Source organism: Staurois parvus, unplaced genomic scaffold (assembly GCF_062004578.1).
Source record: "Staurois parvus isolate SC_StPar_1 unplaced genomic scaffold, SC_StPar_1.0 ptg000727l, whole genome shotgun sequence".
Classification (NCBI taxonomy): Eukaryota; Metazoa; Chordata; class Amphibia; order Anura; family Ranidae; genus Staurois; species Staurois parvus.
The window spans coordinates 311,349-330,864 of NW_028318523.1; the positions used below are offsets into that span (position 1 = coordinate 311,349).

The window sequence follows — 19,516 nt, forward strand, 5'->3', positions numbered from 1 at the left end:
CACATATTAATGCTAGCACCTACATTTGCATGCAAACAGCATAAAATACACGAAAAAAACTTGGTGCTAGATTTGCCTTTTTCTTATATGCTGCTGTAGAATTTGGATCTAAAATCTACCATATGCATTGACTCATTGGTTCTCATAAAGCTCCTTTTAGATCTGTAGAAAATGCCCCCCGGATTTAAATGCTGCATTTTTTTGCATCCGTGTCCGTGAGGTTATATGGTTTGCAAATATAGAGGAAAATATACAGAAAGGCATGTAAAATAATAAAAGGAATTGATATACTGAATACTGTCACCGCAGATATTAAGAAATAGGAGTTTATTTGAGAAAAGGTTTACCGCAGATATTGCCCCTATGCTGTTACCTGAATACAATATTTCCCGTTCTTTCTGGGCCTTGAACTTTCTCTTTAATGGCAGATAAAAGTAAGAGCAAATGCATTAGACAACAGTGAGAGCAGCTTTTAAGACCGAACGACAATTACATATTGACACTATCATTAATGTGACTGATCTGCTTTTTGGTAGACTGCAGATGGTGCAGCTATTCCCATGTTTAATTGAACAGGTGCAGAAGATGTAAAACAGAGAGAGATTCTGAATATGTTACCATTATGTGTACATGTGCAGCTTCTGATAATGCCACGCCAGATCGTCTCATCATTTGCACCCTTGGAGTATCTGTACAAGGGGTAAATGGTTATTGGATAAGTGCCAGATAAGTGGCGGTGTGACTTCTTTCTGGCTTTTCTTCGGAAATACTGAAGATCAACAGCTGGCTGTTTCTAATATATATAGTAACATATTGTAGCACCCTCCTAGATAGGTTGCTAGTTAGGTTAGGTACATTTAGTTCCTTTTGGCTCCCATGAAATCAGTGGATCAACTTGTGATTACTTTGGGGTGTTCTGGTTTCACTTTAGTGAAAATGAAATGTAGTGGGCTGGGAGAGTCAAAATCACAGTCTGAATATTTATGTAATCCCAGCCAGTCCCTCAGAGTAGACTGCCCAGTAGGTGGCTGGAGAGTGCATAAATAGGCAGCCTGAAGCACCCCTGTGCTTGTCCAGGTGGAAAGGTTCCCAGCCTAAAGGGCTGCTGCCCTTCTGGACAGCCCATGTTAAGGATCCCCCAGGTGGTGCCTCTGGCAGCCCATTGGACAGGAATACCCAGAGTGTGGAGTCTAAGTCCCGGTCTGCGTGTTCACCAGGGCCCCTGATGGTGGGGATGGACTTGAAGCAGACCAGGACCAGGTCACGACCTCCGAGCAATCCCACCCGTGGCAGAGGGAACCTCCGGGGATGGATACAGGAGGAGAGCCAGATGTGAGGAGGCCGGCAGGCCCAGGCAGGATGGATGGATGGATGGACGGATCGTAGTCAAACTAGCCAGTTGTAACCGTGGGGCAGCGAGGTACAGAATCGGCAGGCAAAGGATAGTCAGGTCACACGCAGGGTCAGTATAGGAATGGTCAGTCCGCAGAGAGGTCAAATAAGCCGGGGGTCAGGACAGGAGAAGGCAGCGTAGTCAGAGCAATCCGGGTCAAAAGCAGGAGAAGGCAGCGTAGTCAGGGCAATCCAGGTCAAAATAACACAATCACAGGGGTACAGGAACTCAGGTAACAGGATAAGACCTTGCGGTGATTTGTGACAGCACAGGGTATCTTTAAATACCGCGCCCTGCGCTGTCATTGGCCGCCCAGCGTGTACTCGCGGCGCCTACTGCACATGCGCGAGTCTCCCTCAGCCGCGGCCAGCCGGGACCTAGTGCCCGTATCCCAGCGCGAGCCGCCGAGACTGCGCATGCGCCGGATGAGACGCCGCGGCGGACCCTAACAGCCCAGCTGTACTTCCACACTTGTTCATCAAGGTCCCAGCTATGCTAAAGCTGGGGGGCCTGTTGTAGTGCCCATCGAGGTCCCAGCTGTTTTAGAGCTGGGGGCCTATTCTACTGGACCTTGCTGAAACTGATTGAGGGATTTCACTAAGAATCTGGTCTGGGGAGATCATGGGAGAAATGTCTGGCTGATATTGGAAGGAGGCATCCAAGTATTCAGGAACATTTGTGAGTACAGACCTATGTGTGTGTAGGATCCTGGTGACTGTGCACTTCTATTATCCCTTGTTCATCAGTGCCAGTTGATGCTCCAATTGGGGCATTTTCTTTGGTGTCCCTGTGGTGCTCCGTTCCTTAGTTACTGTTTCAAGAACTGTACTGAGAAGCTTTTGAGAAAGCGAGAAGTGTCCTCGTGCTTCTATATTGTGCTACTGAAGTATTCCACAGCTTCTCTGCACCCTGTCCAAGTTCAACTTAACATAAAGCATCAGAAAGGATACCCCTAGACTGTTGATTGACCCAGAAGAGAGGTTCCGAGCCTAAAGGGCTGCTGCCCTTCTGGACAGCCCAGCTGTACTTCCACACTTCTTCGAAGCTGGCTGGGGACCATGGCGCTCCGGATGTGACGTCACCGCGACCTAGGTGAGGGTGGAAGCTGGATTCTGGCCTTGGGACACAAGCAGAGCTGGTAACCTTGACAACATGTTTTGCGCACATGTGCTTTATCAAGACCAAGATCCTGCTTCCGCCCTACCTAGATCGTGGTGATGTCACATCCAGAACGCCATGATCCCCGGCAGGCTCAGCCGCATACTGCAACTGAGCTTTTTTCTCTGCTTGAGTCTAGTGAGGAGCAGACGGTCCACCGCACTATCCTGGTGGCTACATTTTATTGTCATCCCACTTATGGCTTAATCTGCCCCAATAAAGGTATACCTCCTTGGGAGGTGAACATTGTGTTCCCATACTCTCACAGCACTGTTTTTTTGGGCTCACATATTTCACTTCTCATATTGTTTATCAGCAACAGTGAGTAGTGACCCCTTGTGATTGAACATTTGTGCTTTGACTCTCTGGTCTACTTTTTGTCTTGCTGCTCTGCATCTCCAGTCCAACCAAAACCAATACAGATGGACGACACATCTGCATCTGGCATCATAGATCTTTCAGGCACTTGTGCCACTCCGGGCTTTATTGCCTCCTGTCTACGCTATCAGGGGTACTGAGCAGGAGACGTAAGAGAACGCCTTCCTCTCCCCATCAGCCTCCATCACCAGGTACTTGGCACAAAGATTCAGCACAAAAGAAAATAAACCATAAAGAGTAGAAATGAGGCAAAGCACTAAAATCTAAGGCTGTCCACAGATATGAGATAAGTTGCCCAAGTCTAGCTGTTTTCATCCAGGACAGGTGTCAATCTCTTTTGTTTTGTGGGATGACGTAGACACTCACAATGGTGGGTGGAATGGCGTTATGACAACCTTTCCAATAGGTACGTTACCCTCCTGGGTAAGCAGTTTCAGGGCCTGTCTCCCCTCAGAAACCTCTTTATGAAGTTTCTAGTCCAGGAGGAGTTCTGTTGTCCACTTACTCTGTCTCCATCACTATTCTCTACACATGAGCCTGACATAGATCACACCTCCTTATTCCTCTTGGTGACCCTGCCCATCCAAATTGGAAAGTATCAGGTGCACTGGAGGGTGCAAGCACTGACCCAAACAGGCCGAAAAATTCAAGTAACATTTCCTAAAATGAGGGTAGGGGTAGGTATGCATGCCCTCTTCCACCTTCCAATGTGACAGCATTCAGTGCATATGCACTCAGTGCGAGAACTATCACATGGGGGAATGCCAAAGCATATGCAAAGACTTTGAGAAGGTCAGTATTTGCATAGGAAATTCTGCTGACTGCTGCATTGCCAGGCAGAAGGAACCTGAAAAAGTTAAAGGTACCAATTGGCAATATATTGCTGCTGCTATGGGTATGCTACAATGCACATTGAAAATTAAACCTTGGAATACACAGAGGGAGCACAGTCTACCTCTTCAGCACTTTTTTTTTTTTTATCCAGATAGTGGCGCACAAGTCCACTGCATCATCTATCAATTATCCAGAAATCTGAGAACCCTTGTTCATGCTGCAGGAAAGTAATTCCCAGACATGCTCTTTGCTGTTTCAAATTTTAAAAAAAGCCTAATGTACAAAAGAACTAAAGTTTATGACAGCCTTTATCCAAACTTACCATGAATGCTTGAAATCTTCAGGCTGGTCACATGACTTGCAGGTTCCTCTTCCCCTTTGCCTCTGAATCATTTTATCTTAGTGCAGGGTGCCATGTTGAAGCTCCTTCAGGGGACAGGCCCATGAAGTCTCTTTAAAAACACACAATGCTGCCTTTCATTCTTAATGGCCCCACATCTAAAAACACAGCATGTTTGTGGGAACTGCAGGGAAATCTCATGGTACAAAAGCACCAGGCGATTTCCTGATCACTACATTTTTAAATGCTGCAGGAACATTTTTTCTGCGTGAAACGCAGACACAGCAGCACATTCAAATGAAAGGGCTGCAGTGACAGCACAAACACAGCCTGCCTGCCTGCAATAGTGTGAACCTAACCTAAAACCAAAACTGCATTATATTGCAGCTTACCAATCATTAGATGTGGTGGTTTCATTAGTTTTCTTTTCTTTGGCTTTTTTCCCCTCTGTTTTCTCCTGGTGATCTAGGTCAGTAACACATCTACTGTATGTTAATCCTGAACATAATCTTGTATTAGTGGGACACCAGTCAGGAGGAATGAGTATGGGACACAGCAGTCAGCAGCATTGTCATTCTGGGGGGGATGAGAGTGTTAAATATATTAGCAAATTTGCATACAATAACAAATTGAAGCTGAATTCCAGCTCATACTTTATAATCAGTTACAGCAAACGGTTTTATTTTCCTTCTGGGATAAAGGTTTTACATGAATAAATGCTGATCATTTTAATCACCTTTGTCAGTGGTAAATGGATTGTCCTATCTATGTAAACTGAAACATTCTGCTGGAGAGCTTGAGCTTCTGAAAAACAGCAGACTTACTGGCTGAATCACCGGGTGAAAACAAAAGAAGCCTAAAGTAGGAAACTAATGCAGCCATTACATCTAAACATTTGGTAAGCTGCAATATAATAAATGTTTGCTTTTGGGTTTAATACCGATTTACGTATAAGTTGTTCGGGAGGTTGGCATTATGCTTTGCCCTAAGCATAGTGTCTATCTGTGTAATATACATAAAACAATATACGCTATATTGCCAAAAGTATTGGGACATGAACTTTAAAGGCATCCCAGTTTTAGTCCATAGGCCTCAATATTGAGTTGGCCCCGCCCTTTGCAGCTATAACAGATTCAAATCTGGGAAAGCCGTCCACAAGGTTTAGGATGGTGTCTATGGGAAGGTTTGACCATTCTTACAGAAGCGAGGTGAGGTCAGGCACTGATTTCGGGGGAGAAGGCCTGGCTCACAGTCTCTGCTCTAATTCATCCCAAAGGTGTTCTATGGGGTTGAGGTCAGGACTCTGTGCAGCCAGTCAAGTCCCTCCACCCCAAACTCGCTCATCCATGTCTTTATGGACTTTGCTTTGTGCACTGGTGCGCAGTCATGTTGGAACAGGAAGGGGCCATCCCCAAAACTCTTTTTGTTGGGAGCATGAAATTGCCCAAAATGTCTTGGTATGCTGACGCCTTAAGAGTTCCCTTCACTGGAACGAAGGGGCCAAGCCCAACCCCTGAAAAACAGCCCCACACCATAATCCCCCTTCCACCAAACTTTACACTTGGCACAATGCAGTCAGGCAAGTACCATTCTCCTGGCAACCACCAAACCCAGACATGTCCATCAGATTGCCAGACAGAGAAGCGTGATTCGTCACTCCAGAGAACAAGTCTCCACTGCTCTATAGTCCAGTGGAGGCGTGCTTTACACCACTGCATCTGACACTTTGCATTGCACTTGGTGATGTAAGGCTTGGATGCAGATGCTCGTTCATTGAAATCCATTCCATGAAGCTCTCTACACACTGCTGTTGTGCTAATGTGAAGGCCACGTGAAGTTTGGAGGTCTTTATCTATTGACTCTGCAGACAGTTGGTGACTTCTGCGCACTGTGCGCTTCAGAATGTGCTGACCCCGCTCTGTCATTTTACGTGGCCTACCACTTCATGGCTGAGTTGCTGTTGTTCCCAGTTGCTTCCACTTTGTTATAATACCACTAACAGTTGACCGTGGAATATTTAGTAGCCAGGAAATGTCACGGATGGACTTATTGCACAGGTGACCACCTATCACGGGACCACGCTTGGAGTCACTGAGCTCCTGAGAGCGACCCATTCTTTCACAAATGTTTGTAGAAGTAGTCTGCATACCTAGGTGCTTGATTTTATACACCTGTGGCCATGGAGGTGATTGGAACATCTGAATCACATGATTTGGAGGGCTGGCCCAATACTTTTGGCAATATAATGTGTGTGTGTGTATATGTATATATATATTTACAGTATATACATATATTTTATATATGTGTATGTGTAAAGAAACCGGCAGTCTCCTCTGCTCATCCACCACAGTTAAATTTTAAAGTAATATTTGGATATTCGTCATCACAGTAAAATATTATATTTGGCATAGTAACAATAAGCCAAGCAGCAATGAGATAGTCCGTCAACTCTGGTAAACATGAAGTGAGCAGGGCACCTTTTCCTGATTGATTTTTTACTCCGTGGTCAGGCTGCTGATTCTTCTAAAATCCATTGCTGATAGCATCATACAAGAGCTGTTTGTCTTCTGCTTATTCCACCCGCATCCTGTAAACATTTGGCTGAACGCTTTGATACAAACTCAGACTCACTGCTAAGTTAAAGGGAAACTGTTATGTTTTTTCATTTTATGCCCATTTTGAATTATTATTTTTAGTTCACCTGAAATAAAATGTTGATGTGTTTTCTTCTACAGTCTTAACCAAAAATATTGGTACCCCTGCACTTCTGTCAGATAACGCACCACTTTACCCAGAAAATTGTTGCCATTACAAATGTTTAGGCATTCTCATGTTTATGTCTTTTGTTTGTATTGGTATGACACAAAAAAGTGGAGAAACAAAAAGCCAAATCTGACACATTCCACGCAAATCCCTAAAAATGGACTGAACAAAATTAAATTCTCAAAATTGTAAGAAAAAATTGCATTCTAAGTTTGTGATGCACCTGTAATTTGTATCTAAACTCACCTGTATCAATTAACAGATCTTAATGTTTCTGTGTCCACTGTGCACAACATTGTCAAGACGTTTGCAGCCCATGGCACTGTAGCTAATCGGATGAAAAGAGAAAAACTTGATAAAAGATTGCAACAAAAGATTGTTCGAATGGTGGCTAAAGAAAACAGGTACAACGTATGTAGGAGGATTTGTTTCATTTCTGTGCCTTACCTGAGGCCAGCCACTTCACTGGGTATATGCAAGGGTTTACAACCACTTTAAAGGTGCGCTGTACAATGAAGGCTATGGGGGCTTGGACTTCAATACCCATGTTTCCGTGCTTGGGAAAGGAGGAGAATCAGTCTTTTTCCGGGGCAATTTACCAGAGATTTGGCAGTCTAGTGAGGGGAGCCAGGGGGTACGGACCTGCTGCTGGAGTCTGTATGCCACACCAGGAAAAAAGAAGGACTGGCTGTGGAGAGCTGAGGCTGGGTCTCAGTCATGGTTAGTGCCTGTATTCGGTTACTAGAGCTAGGCAGACGTTGGATACCACCTGTGAGAGATTGAGCCCTTCTGAGCACCAAGGGAACTGAGAGACTTGGCCACAGAGAAGTGCTGTGTCTTGGGAACCGAGCTTAGGGAAACCTGTTGTTGTGTGTGCCACATCAGAGAGGACCTGATCATAAGGACTGAGCTTTCTGGGACAGCCGACCGCCAATAGTATGAGACGGGATCCATTGCATACCAGGAGTGGTGATTGGATATGCCAAGCTTAATCCCTTACTGCCCACAGTTAAAACCAGGCAGACTGCTCCTTACTTAAAGCAGAGTTCCACATAAAAGTGGAAGCTCCACTTATCTGTCTCCCCCCCCCCCTCCGCTGCCACACTTAGCTCCTTTTGTGGGGGGGGGGAGCGGCAAATTGAGCCAGAAGTTAGCTCCCCTCTCCTTCCCCTCGCAGCCCTTTGGGACATTTCAAAGGTCCAAGAGGACTGCGGCCTATTCATAAAGCAGAGCGTGATTTGCTAATGCGCAGTAGGAAACCGACTGTGAAGCAGCAAGGCTTCACTGCTGGTTTCCCTTAGTCAAGATGGCAGGGCCAGCACCCAATTGAAGAATTGGCTTGGGGTGAGGACACCACTGGATCCCTGGGCAGATAAGTGCCCTAATATTAAAAGTCAGCAGCTAAAGTATTTGTAGCTGCTGACTTTTAATTTTTGGGAGGGGGGCCCGGAACCCCTTTTTACCAGCCCACCAGCCTTCCATTAAGTACAGTCTTAAAAGGACAGCTTCACATGCACCACTGTACAGATGGGCCCCAACAATAGCCAGCTATGCACTGCTAAAATAGGCACCAGGTATTTTATAGCCACCTCCAGGGGTACCTCTTATCAGGAAAGCATGCACCCACCCTCTATTAGGACTGTATGCTTAGTGTGCACTAGAGGACTTTTCTCTGGGTTAGTGACTGTCCTTATATTGCCCACTGTTTATACCAGCTGAAATTCGGTTTAAATTTGTTGCAGATAATCGATTGCCCTATTATCCGCCAGTGTTCACCTTAACCAGTACAGCATTTTTAATTGTGTTCAATTGCCTAACCTACCTTGCCATAATACATCTAATTAATCTACTACCAAGCTGCTTGTGGCCTATTCTCTGTGTATTATTATAGAGTGGTAGCATACTAATGTTTAGTGGGGACTGAACAGCTTAAAGAGTCATGGCAGCACAGAGAACCCATCAGGGGTAAGTGCTGCATTATCATGATCACATTTCACATAAAGGTAGATGTTCTTTCTAATGGATATCTGTATTTCATTGGCTTGATTTTCTGTCGTTGTTCATGGTAGTGCCTTCTTCTCAGCATGACATGGCATTGATGAATAGGCCTTAACCATACCTCCCAGCTTTCTAAGATGGGAATGAGGGACACCTATAAGCAAAAGTATGTATTCATAGGACACACACCCTGCCACGCCCACTTACAAGGAAAATTAATACACAAAAAATGATTGGTTAAAGCCACAAGTGCTTTTATACCACTACTATTTCTTTACATTGGCTTTTGAAATATACAAATACAACAATTTAGAAATTGGATGAAAGGTTTAACACTGTAAAACATTATTGAAAGATAAATTGTGCAATTTATATACAACTATATAGATCAGACCAAAATGAGGAACAAATGAGGAGAAAAGAGGGACAGAGGGACTTTGCTCCAAATGAGGGACAGTCCCTCTAAATCAGGGACAGTTGGGAGCTATGCTTAACCAAGAAATAAAAGTTTGGCTTCTATGATGCAATTCAGATCACCTGCTTGTTTCCAGCTTCATGGTCCCTGTGACCATCTATTCTGAACCAAGGGTAGGACGTCATGGGTATAGAGTAAATCCTTACCAAGTAGGAGCTCCCAAGGTGCCAGGGATATGATGGTGAGGATTGTATCCCCTGATGATGATAGATTTCTCTGTATTGCAACATGGCTTAAGTTGTAATGGCCCTTCTTTCTTATGCAGGCCATAGATGGGGAGAAAAACGGCCGATTTTTCTTAAAAAAACGAAAAATTGGTCGTTCAAGCGGCCGACGTTACCAGCAATGGTAAAAAAAATCGGCCGATTTTCATCCCGTCTACAGCCGGCAAAAAGTGTCCCTGCAGAGAGCTCCGCTATTTCTTTGACAGTTCCTTGACATTTACAGTGGTTGCAACAATGTATCTATTTGTATCCATTTAGGATACAGATGTTTTTATTCGGAAACAAATAGATACAATGTTGCAACCGCTGTAAATGTCAAGGAACTGTCAAAGAAATAGCGGAGCTCTCTGCAGGGACACTTTTTGCCGGACTGGAATTCCTCTTATTTTTCATCCTCTTCTTCTTCTTCCTCTTCTTCTTCTTCATCCTCTTCTTCTTCTTCATCCTCTTCTTCTTCATCCTCTTCTTCTTCATCCTTTTCTTCATCCTCTTCTTCATCCTCTTCTTCAAACTCTTATTCTTCTTCTTCATCCTCTTCTTCATCCTCTTCTTCTTCCTCTTCTTCTTCATCATCATCCTCTTCTTCTTCTTCTTCATCCTCTTCTTCATCCTCTTCTTCTCCTTCTTCATCATCATCCTCTTCTTCTTCATCATCCTCTTCTTCATCCTCTTCTTCTTCCTCTTCTCCTTCTTCATCATCATCCTCTTCTTCTTCTTCATCCTCTTCTTCATCCTCTTCTTCTTCTTCTTCTTCTTCTTCCTCCTCTTCTTCATCCTCTTCTTCTTCATCATCATCCTCTTCTTCTTCTTCATCATTATCCTCTTCTTCTTCTTCTTCTTCTTCATCCTCTTCTTCTTCTTCTTCATCATCATCATCCTCTTCTTCTTCATCCTCTTCTTCTCCTTCCTCTTCTTCATCCTCTTCTTCTTCTTCATCCTCCTCTTCTTCATCCTCTTCCTCTTCTTCTTTTTCTTCTTTTTTTCTTCCTCTTGCAGGTCACTGCTCATGCGCAGATTTTTTTATCGGTAAAAAATCGGCCGATTTGCCTATCATTGCCGCAAAAATCGGCCGATCGGCAAAATCGGCCGATTTTTTTCCAACTTTACCGATAAAAAAAATCTGCTAAATTACCGAAAAACGGCCAAACAAATAGCCCACTAACGATCCGAAAATCGGCCGATTTTATTTTCGGCCGAAAAATCGGCCAATTTTCGACCCATCTATGGCCCCCATTACCCAGCAACATAATTTTGGAGCACCAGCACATGCACAAAAACTTTGGAAGCAAGGTTACGGCCTATTGCCTAGGTTGATAGCTCTCAAGGTGCATCAATTGCAGGAAGTGATGGGCGTTATGTGTGCTGTTCTTGTCCTGCTCTGTGTCCATGACTTTTCTGTCCAGCAAATGTGCTGCTCTACTCTGCAGCTGTTCCTGCCCTGTTCACCTGTTGCGTACCTTTTGGAAGTCTATAGTTTGGTATTCCCCGCTCTTTCTCAATGCTTCCGTGATTAAATGCCGTTGTTATTATTTTGTAAATGTCCTACAGCTATGATCCAACCGTCTGAGCCTGAGGTACTGAAGAATGTGGATTCCAAGTGGGAGTATATGCTGCCGGTGCTATTGTCTTACATGCCTGTTCTTTATGGCTTAGGGGGAGAATCATGGTTTCCAGACATTCTGACTTATCTACTAGTAGATCTGCTAGAAGATTGAGCAGCTAATTCAGACCAATCCTGCAGCTGAAAAGATTGAATCGCTGCATAAAAAGTCAAATACTTCAGAATGGAGTCTCTAGAGGCCAAATTATCCAGAGATGTGGGGACAGATTGGATATCCTCATTAGATTTCTCCTAGCCCTACTCCCATGTGCCAGTGGAAGTGTCTGTAAAGGTTACTGTGATTTGCAGTGGGGACCGACCATGACCAATTTACATCTTTCCTTCAGTCTGGAGACCTTACTGCAGACTTATCTGATGATTCTGCTAGCAGTCATATTACTTTGACTTCATCAGATAAGATTTTTTTCAATATCTGGATTTTGATTCAGGCAGTCACTTCAATCAAGCTTCAGAAACATATGTCAGAAGTCCTCTCCACTCTAGGTAACATTGGTTGGATAGTCAACAAGGTGAAAAGCCAGTTTTCCCCATTGCTGGAATACCTGGAAGCTACATAGTTACATAGTTAGTTTGACTGAAAAAAGACAAAAGTCTATCCAGTTCAACCATTAAAAAAAAAAAGTTATAATCCTACACCCACAGTTGATCCAGAGGAAGGCAAAAAAACCCAGCAAAGTATGAACCAATTTGCTCCTGCAGGGAAAAAATTCCTTCCTGATCCCCTGAGAGGCAATCGGATATTCCCTGGATCACACTATATACAAAGAATGCATCTATTTACATACACAGCTACCGTATATTTCTTACCACAATATTTCTATATGTACAAAATATATTGTGGTACAAAAAAAACATAAATATATATGTAAAGAGATGTATGCTTTGTATATAGATATATGTTTTGTACATATGGAAGTTTTTATAATTTTCCTTGTGATTTATTACAGATCTTACCTCCATTGACACTCCTAATGAAACAGTACTATTTGAATGCGAAATGCGTTAAGTTAAGCCATCCCTGTCTCACTGTGGAGCCAGCTTCAGGACAAGTTTTGATACATATATGTACTGGGTTTTATGGACATATGAAATGACAGTTGGACAGTGATAGATGAGAAGGTTTCAAAATGTTGGTGGTTTGTTGTAATATCCAACATAAACACAAAGATATCTATGGTTTTATAAGGGGATTTTCTTTAATTAGCAATTTTTATTGATGCTTAATTAAAATGACTTTTAAATACATCTTCGCTGGTTCTGTGGTGCCTTAAAAGTCTGAGCTTTTCTCATTTTATGATTTCTAATTATTGGCAGATGTGGCACTTTCCACGACTATATAAACTATATATAAGGAGCATCCAGGAATATCGACAACCGGCACACCATAAGGTTCATATTGGCACCCTGAGTATCAGCAAGCGTCAAGGGTAAGTTGGCTCTGATGAAGAGGTGCTGCTCGATACATGTTAGCTAGGATATTAGAGGCCAGTCTTCGAATGTAGCACTAATGGACGGATCAGATGTTCCTTACAGAAATTATGTTAGAAGCATGTCATTTTAACACTTTTCTGAGTACAATACGATTTTTTTCCTAATTAAAGCAAAACTTTAGTCAGAAAGTTCAGTCCTGATAAATTACTTCATGCTGGCCCCTTTTGCAGGTTTAGCTATTTAAAAAAAATTCAAACTAAGTACAGTACCTATACTATTTAACCCCTAGACGCCGGGTGCACGCAAATATGCGGCCTCTTGGCGTCTAGGCCTTGAGGCTGAGCGGCCGCATGTTTGCATGGCATTAGAAAATACATATGTGCTGAGAGCGCGTGCCCTGCGCGCTCCCAGCACATATGTCTATGACTCACGGAAAGGTCCTGATCTCCCCTTGCGATTGAGACCTTTTCCGATCATGTGACCGCCGTGACAGCGAATCACGGTGGTCACATGCCCCTAAAACCCCGCCCACCTCTTGGTTTCTGAAACTCTTAAAGGGCCAGGAGGCGCTGACACAAAGAGGTTAAACTCCACCGAGGTCTCACCCTGCTCTGCACAGCCTCAGTTGCTCTCTATTCTTCACAGCGGGCCAATAGTCAGCAAGTCACTAGAGGCTGATCTGCTGAGAGCCTCGAGATTTGCTACTGCAGATTCTGGAAGACAGATTAGGGAAAGAGAAAAGAAAAGCAGGAGAGCTGACAGGGCAAACTCTGCTGCCAGGGAGACATAAAATAATTAATCTTACAAGAATAATGTGACAGGAGTCACTTTAGGTGGAGGGCCCATGGAACCCAGCTCACTGTTGAGAGGTGGGGAGACCCCTGTCTCAGTGTCTCAGTTCCCCATATCCCTCTTATGTGTAAATCACCCTGTGCCTGTTAGGGGTACAGGGTGATCTGTCCTAATATTGTGTGGGCTGTGTCTCAGACTGTGTAGACATGTTTAGGAGATAGGTGGGGTGGGGGTTGTTGATTGTTTAATGTTATGTGGCTGCATCCCATTGTTCTATTGTTTGTCTGGCTTGGGAGCAAACTATTATGGGATGTATGTGTTTATGTGCATTAGCTTAGTGGGGGGGGGGGGTGTCTCCAGCAGCCCTCCCTCCTGATGGGACTGTCTGCTGGTGTAAAGTTTGAATACCTGTGTTTTTCTTGTTACAAAATGTAGATTCCCCTGCCCTGTGTCTTTATGCAAGGAGGAGGGATTGTCCCCTGAGTGTATATATCTTGTATCTGTGTCCAAATAAAGTAGTCTACCTCTGGTTTACTTCAAATCTGGTGTCGTTTGGATCTTGGGGTAACAATCATCAGATTCACTGGTCTCGTGTTCCAGAGCCTGAGAAGCAGCTTATTGACGGAGATACCCAGTCCTGGGTGTCTGGGGTCCGTTACAGATAATGTTTTATCTTATCACCCTGATATTTTCTCCTTTCTACCTCAGTGCAGAGCTATGAACTTCAGCACTGTACAGCCTTCCTTTCTAGCTGATCCAAGACATACAATCAAGGTTGGCAATGCATACATTTTCATTACAGAAAAGAGAGGGGGAGAGTTAACAAAAAGTGACTGCTCTGAGCTTCAACAAAATGGCTGCCTCCAGCAAGAAGAAACTGGAGCAATGCTGAAGGCAATTTATAGCACACACTAATTTTAGTAGCATAATTATTAATGTGGAATGTATGTTCTTTTACTTAAAGAACATTAATAGTTATCAAACTGTTATGGGTAAAGTTCTTCTTTAAAAATTGGGGGGGGGGGGGGGTCTTACACTATGCCAGTGCACTCTCTGTTTCATTTACAGTTTACCAGCAAGGGTCTGCCTTTGTCTACTGGGCAAGAGGTCATCTTCCATCCCGGTAGTACAATAGTCCCAGTGCCATCCCAAATGACTACACATGTGTTCTCTGCAACAGTGGGACAGGAGCTCAGTTATTTAGCTCATCTTTCTCCCATCCAGAATCTGACAAGTTCTCTGTTGGAAGACACCAGCAGAAAATCTGTCGGTTGGCAAACCTCAGATACTTACACTAATTTTCCTTCCCTGGTCTATCTTCATGTTAGCATACTGTACGTTCCTGTCCCTTTCTGACATGAGATGGCACACAGATCAGGACAAGTTTGTGTTTTTTTTAGACCACCTATGGGTTCAGGGTAGTAGGAGCTAAGCCTTAGTATGCCAACATGCAAATAGGCCAGGGAAGGAAAATTAAGGTACATATCTAAAAAAAATTTCAATAACCAACATGTAGAAGGTGTAGATGCAATGTTCTAGACTGCTCTGCCATTGCAAGAAAATGAGTAAGTGCATATATCTAAGCCCCAAAATGAATGATATTTAGTTTATTAAAGCACTGTGCATCATGAACCACTGACATGTTGTTTTTTAATAAAATACTCTTTTTCACTCTTTTTTTGTATCTCAGTGCTGCTGATTTCCATCATTCCTTTCCAGCCATTTCCTGTCTACATGGACACGCTTCAATGTTGGCTGAACATCATTGCTTAGGACCAGTTTCTGGATAATGACAATGGTGGACCATGTCCATGCAATTATTGGTGACACAGCACTTTATGTTATCATTTAGGGCTGCTTGTGATAGGGGGACAATATCTAAACACAACTTGGAGAAAGGGACATCAACCCATAACAAGAAGTGTCTAAACAAAGATCTTCATTGCAAGATCACTAGGTATTCTTTTAATGAAAGCTGTAGTTTTAACTAATTTAAAACTTTTCAAACTGAAGCTTGAGGTCTGGTTCACACCATCTGCTGCATTGGAACGCAGTGGTTGGTGTGCAGTGTGGTGGGGAGGAGATCAGCAAAGGGATGATGCACTGAGACATCTCATAAAGTTCAATTATCAGCCCACAGTGCGAGGTGGTGGATTGCCTCACTGTACTGTACTGTGCTGATAAAAAGTACTGCATACAATACATAGGAGCCAAGGCATTTTGCCTTGTCCATGCGGTGGGACTGTGCTGGAATTGCCACCCAACAGTGTGAACAGCCCTTAACTGAATGTTCCCCATACAATACTTTCTAGGGCATTTTCTTCAATAAAAAAAAAAATCCAAGGATTTTTTTACAGATCAAAGAGTACTTACCTCCATCATGCAGCCTCCCACCTGCTCCTGTGCAGTAGATCCACATAGACATCTTCAGAGATGATTTTCACATACAAGCATTGTGGGAAGCTGTGGGATGGAGAAAAGTATGAAACTGAGGGTGAGCTTCTATAGGTTAGAAGGAGGCAAAAAAGGATAAGCGTAATTCGTGTTAAAATTCCTTTATCCTTTAGGGCTCCTTTACTTTTTACAGTGAGTGGACCAGCAGTGTATTTGGTTTTGTGCTGCCATAGGCAAGACTACAATTGGGCACACCCATCCAAATTTGTCCCACCCCTTCCTATTCATGATCCACCCCTTCATCTGTAAGCTCCACCCCTTCTTTAGGCTTCACTCTTCAGAGGTGGGGTGAGAGAAAGAGGGGGGTGAGAGAGAGAGAGGGGTGGTGAGAGAAGGGGGGTGAGAGGGGGGGATGAGAGAGAGAGATAGGGTGAGAGAGAGAGGAAGAAAATGTCCAAGGAGACTAGACCATTAATGGATACAAACAAACATGCATACAGCGCACTGGGAACACTTGACCTAATAACCCTAAAGATCCTGTGGGGTCCCAATGGCATAGGAAAGTCACACTGATTTATTGGGCAGACCTATGTGTGAACAAGCCCATAGACTGTCAGATGAAATTGATCAGATATCATCTGTATGTAGCCCTACTCCTTAGGAGTTGCAATACATTTGGGTCTCCCTACAGTTCTGCACAATCAGGCAACACGCATTTCCTTCACTCAGACATGCATCAGGAGAAAGTAACCAGACCTTGAGCTTTGTTTTGAAGCTTATTGGGGTATTTAGAACTTGGATGGGGTAGGGGGTGCATGGGATGCCCAAGGATATGGCAACAGAGGACAATCTTCCTGAAGTATGTACAAGTCTTTACAGCAAAATTCTCCTCTGGAGAGTTGCAAACATCTCCTGTAGTATCACACCAGATCCCAGATGACTACTCTCCTCATCCAACTGTAATGGGTGAATCCCTGGGCAGGGAATCCAGTGCCTGCTACTGCAGTTTGAAACAGTCCCAGGTAAGATAGCAAATCTGGTTTCCCATTAGAGTGCTCCTTTCCCCTTACTGGCCCAGGGGGTGCAGGTTTACTCACTTGGTCCCTCTCCTGTGCTGCCATCTAGCTTGGCCGCTTCTTCCCTGCCACACAGGTGGTCATCTCTCAGGGGGCCGGTGAAGTTCCAAGTTTTCAGTCTTCCAAATTCCTCTGCCTGCAGGTGAGCCCCTCTCCAGCTGGGCCCCCTCACAGCCTCCTGCCTTCCAGCCTCACATCCTCCTCAATTTCCACCCAAACTCTCCTCCCCCTCCTCCTGCTGAGCAGGCTCAATCACTTTTAATGGTTGTCCTAGTCCCTTGCCAAGCCTCCTGTTGGTGATTAGCCAGGCTCCCTCAAAAGTGCAGATCTTACACTCCTCAGATTCACCCACTGCTTCTAGACCTTTCTCCAAAGTTCTAGAGCAGGGGAAAATTCCAGAGGGCTGGTCTGCAGAGCCTTTCAGCTCTGACTCAATGTTGACCCCCTGCTAGCTATTACTCCCAGGCTGCTACTCAGCCCTAGCTAACAATTGGAGTCTCGCTCCCCCTAGCTACCTAGGAGGGTGCTGCAAGTAGATGCTGAGCCCTTACTGTGGGACTCCGGACACAGCGGAACACCGATCATTGTACGGAACCTCTATGTGAAGTCCCGATTCATGTGATCACTGATTGGCCAATCAGTGATCACATGAATAGTAGTAAGCAAGATGTCACTTCCTGACATCATTGCTTACTATTAGTGAAATCTGTGAATGATCACAGAGGTCACATGGTACAAGGCTACTCACAACAGCCTTGTACCATGTAACAAGTTGTGACCAATCACAGCTCTCACAGTATTTCTTAATGGCTGAAAGAATGCAGTCAGAGAGAAAGAGAAATGATTGCCTTTACAGCCTTTATCTGTGTAACAGCAATCAGTGTAAAAGAAAAAAAAAACTTGATCACCCCCCACAACTAGTACAGTGTCACTATGGTGACACTGTACTGCTAGGGTGACAGTATGTCAAAAACAAAAACAAAAAGCATAAATAATAATATAAAAAAATAAAATAAAAATGTAAAAAATTTTTTTGAAAAATTATAATTTTTGGTTATAAACTAATTTTGGCTATTTTTTTTTACTAAAAAGATGACTGAATACATTTTGGCCAAGATTTATGAAGAAAGATTATTTATTTGCAAAAAGAAAAACAATTTTTTTTCAACATTTTTGGAATTTTTCATTTATATAGCAAAAAAATAAAAAATCCCAGTGATGAATAAATACCACCAAAATAAAGTTTTATCTGTTTAAAAAAAAATGCTAAAAAATGTATATGGGTACAGTGTTGCATGACCGCACAATTGTCATTCAAAGTGTGATAGCGCTGAAAGCTGAAAATTGGCCTGGGCAGGAAGGGGGTGAAAGTGTCCGGACATGAAGTGGTTAAAGGTCATATTACTTTGTATTAAAATGCTAAGAAGTGCAGCATTGCGTTTTGCAGATTCAAGCCATCCTGGAAGGTGAGCGCTCTACAGTTTCTATCTATTGTAATAGCTCATATTGATAATTTGATTTGTTACAGAACCACGAGTTGGTGCACCTGCGAACCCTCAATCACTGGAGCTTATCAGCATGTGTCAGGTTACAAATGCAGCTGAATGCAAAGCGGAGGCTGCCTGATGCCGGGTTTAACAAGACAGGATGGGAATGGTTAGCAAGCAATTTCCATAATTGTGGTTTTAACTGAGAAGACTGAGATTTCAATCTCAAGCAGATCGCACAAATCAATTTTTGAATCTACAAAAAAAAATAAAAAATCAGAATCTCAAAGACTAATGTCTCTTCATGCTGTTTTGGTGTTTTGTCATTATACTCTTTATATAATATAGAAGCAGCAGTACCCTTCTCCCCAGCAAGATGGCACTAGAGGTATCTACATATTATTTCTACTGTGGTTCCTTTTGCTGGATCATCCCTGCCTACTACTAAAAGGGTCAATAAAGGTACATGACAGCTTAGATTGCATAAACTTGCTTGCACAAAAGAATTATTCATTTTTAGGTTGAAATACACTTGTTTTCAATCAACCATCCCCCCCTGCCCCCCCAACCACCATGCTCTAGTCCAGTGTTTCTCAATCTTTTTTCAGTGAAGGCACCCTTTAAAATTATGGACAGTCCCAAGGCACCCTGTAAAATTATGGACAGTTCCGAGGCACCCTGTAAAATTATGGACAGTCCCAAGTCACCCTGTAAAATTTTGGACAGTTCCGAGGCACCCTGTAAAATTATGGACAGTCCCAAGGCACCCTGTAAAATTATGGACAGTCCCAAGGCACCCTGTAAAATTATGGACAGTTCCGAGGCACCCTGTAAAATTATGGACAGTTCCGAGGCACCCTTTAAAATTATGGGCAGTCCCAAAGCACCCTGTAAAATTTTGGACAGTTCCGAGGCACCCTGTAGAATTATGGACAGTCTCAAGGCACCCTGTAAAATTATGGACAGTCCCAAGGCACCCTGTAAAATTATGGACAGTTCTGAGGCACCCTGTAAAATGTTGGACAGTCCCAACGCACCCTGTAAAATTATGGACAGTCCCAAAGCACCCTGTAATATTTTGGACAGTTCCGAGGCACCCTGTAGAATTATGGACAGTCTCAAGGCACCCTGTAAAATTATGGACAGTCCCAA

General features: G+C 43.5%; 1 long non-coding RNA gene across 2 annotated transcripts; it reads left to right on the plus strand.

Moving 5' to 3' along the window:
• The first annotated feature begins 1,824 nt into the window (after nt 1-1,824).
• On the plus strand, nt 1,825-18,653 carry LOC149445316 (uncharacterized). 2 transcript variants are annotated; one of them, XR_016306414.1, is made up of 5 exons: nt 1,825-2,071; nt 7,129-7,270; nt 12,499-12,611; nt 15,098-15,364; nt 18,406-18,653. It is a non-coding gene; the product is annotated as an uncharacterized LOC149445316 (long non-coding RNA). The 2 variants fall into 2 exon arrangements; XR_016306413.1 differs by lacking the exon at nt 15,098-15,364.
• Nucleotides 18,654-19,516: the final 863 nt, after the last annotated feature.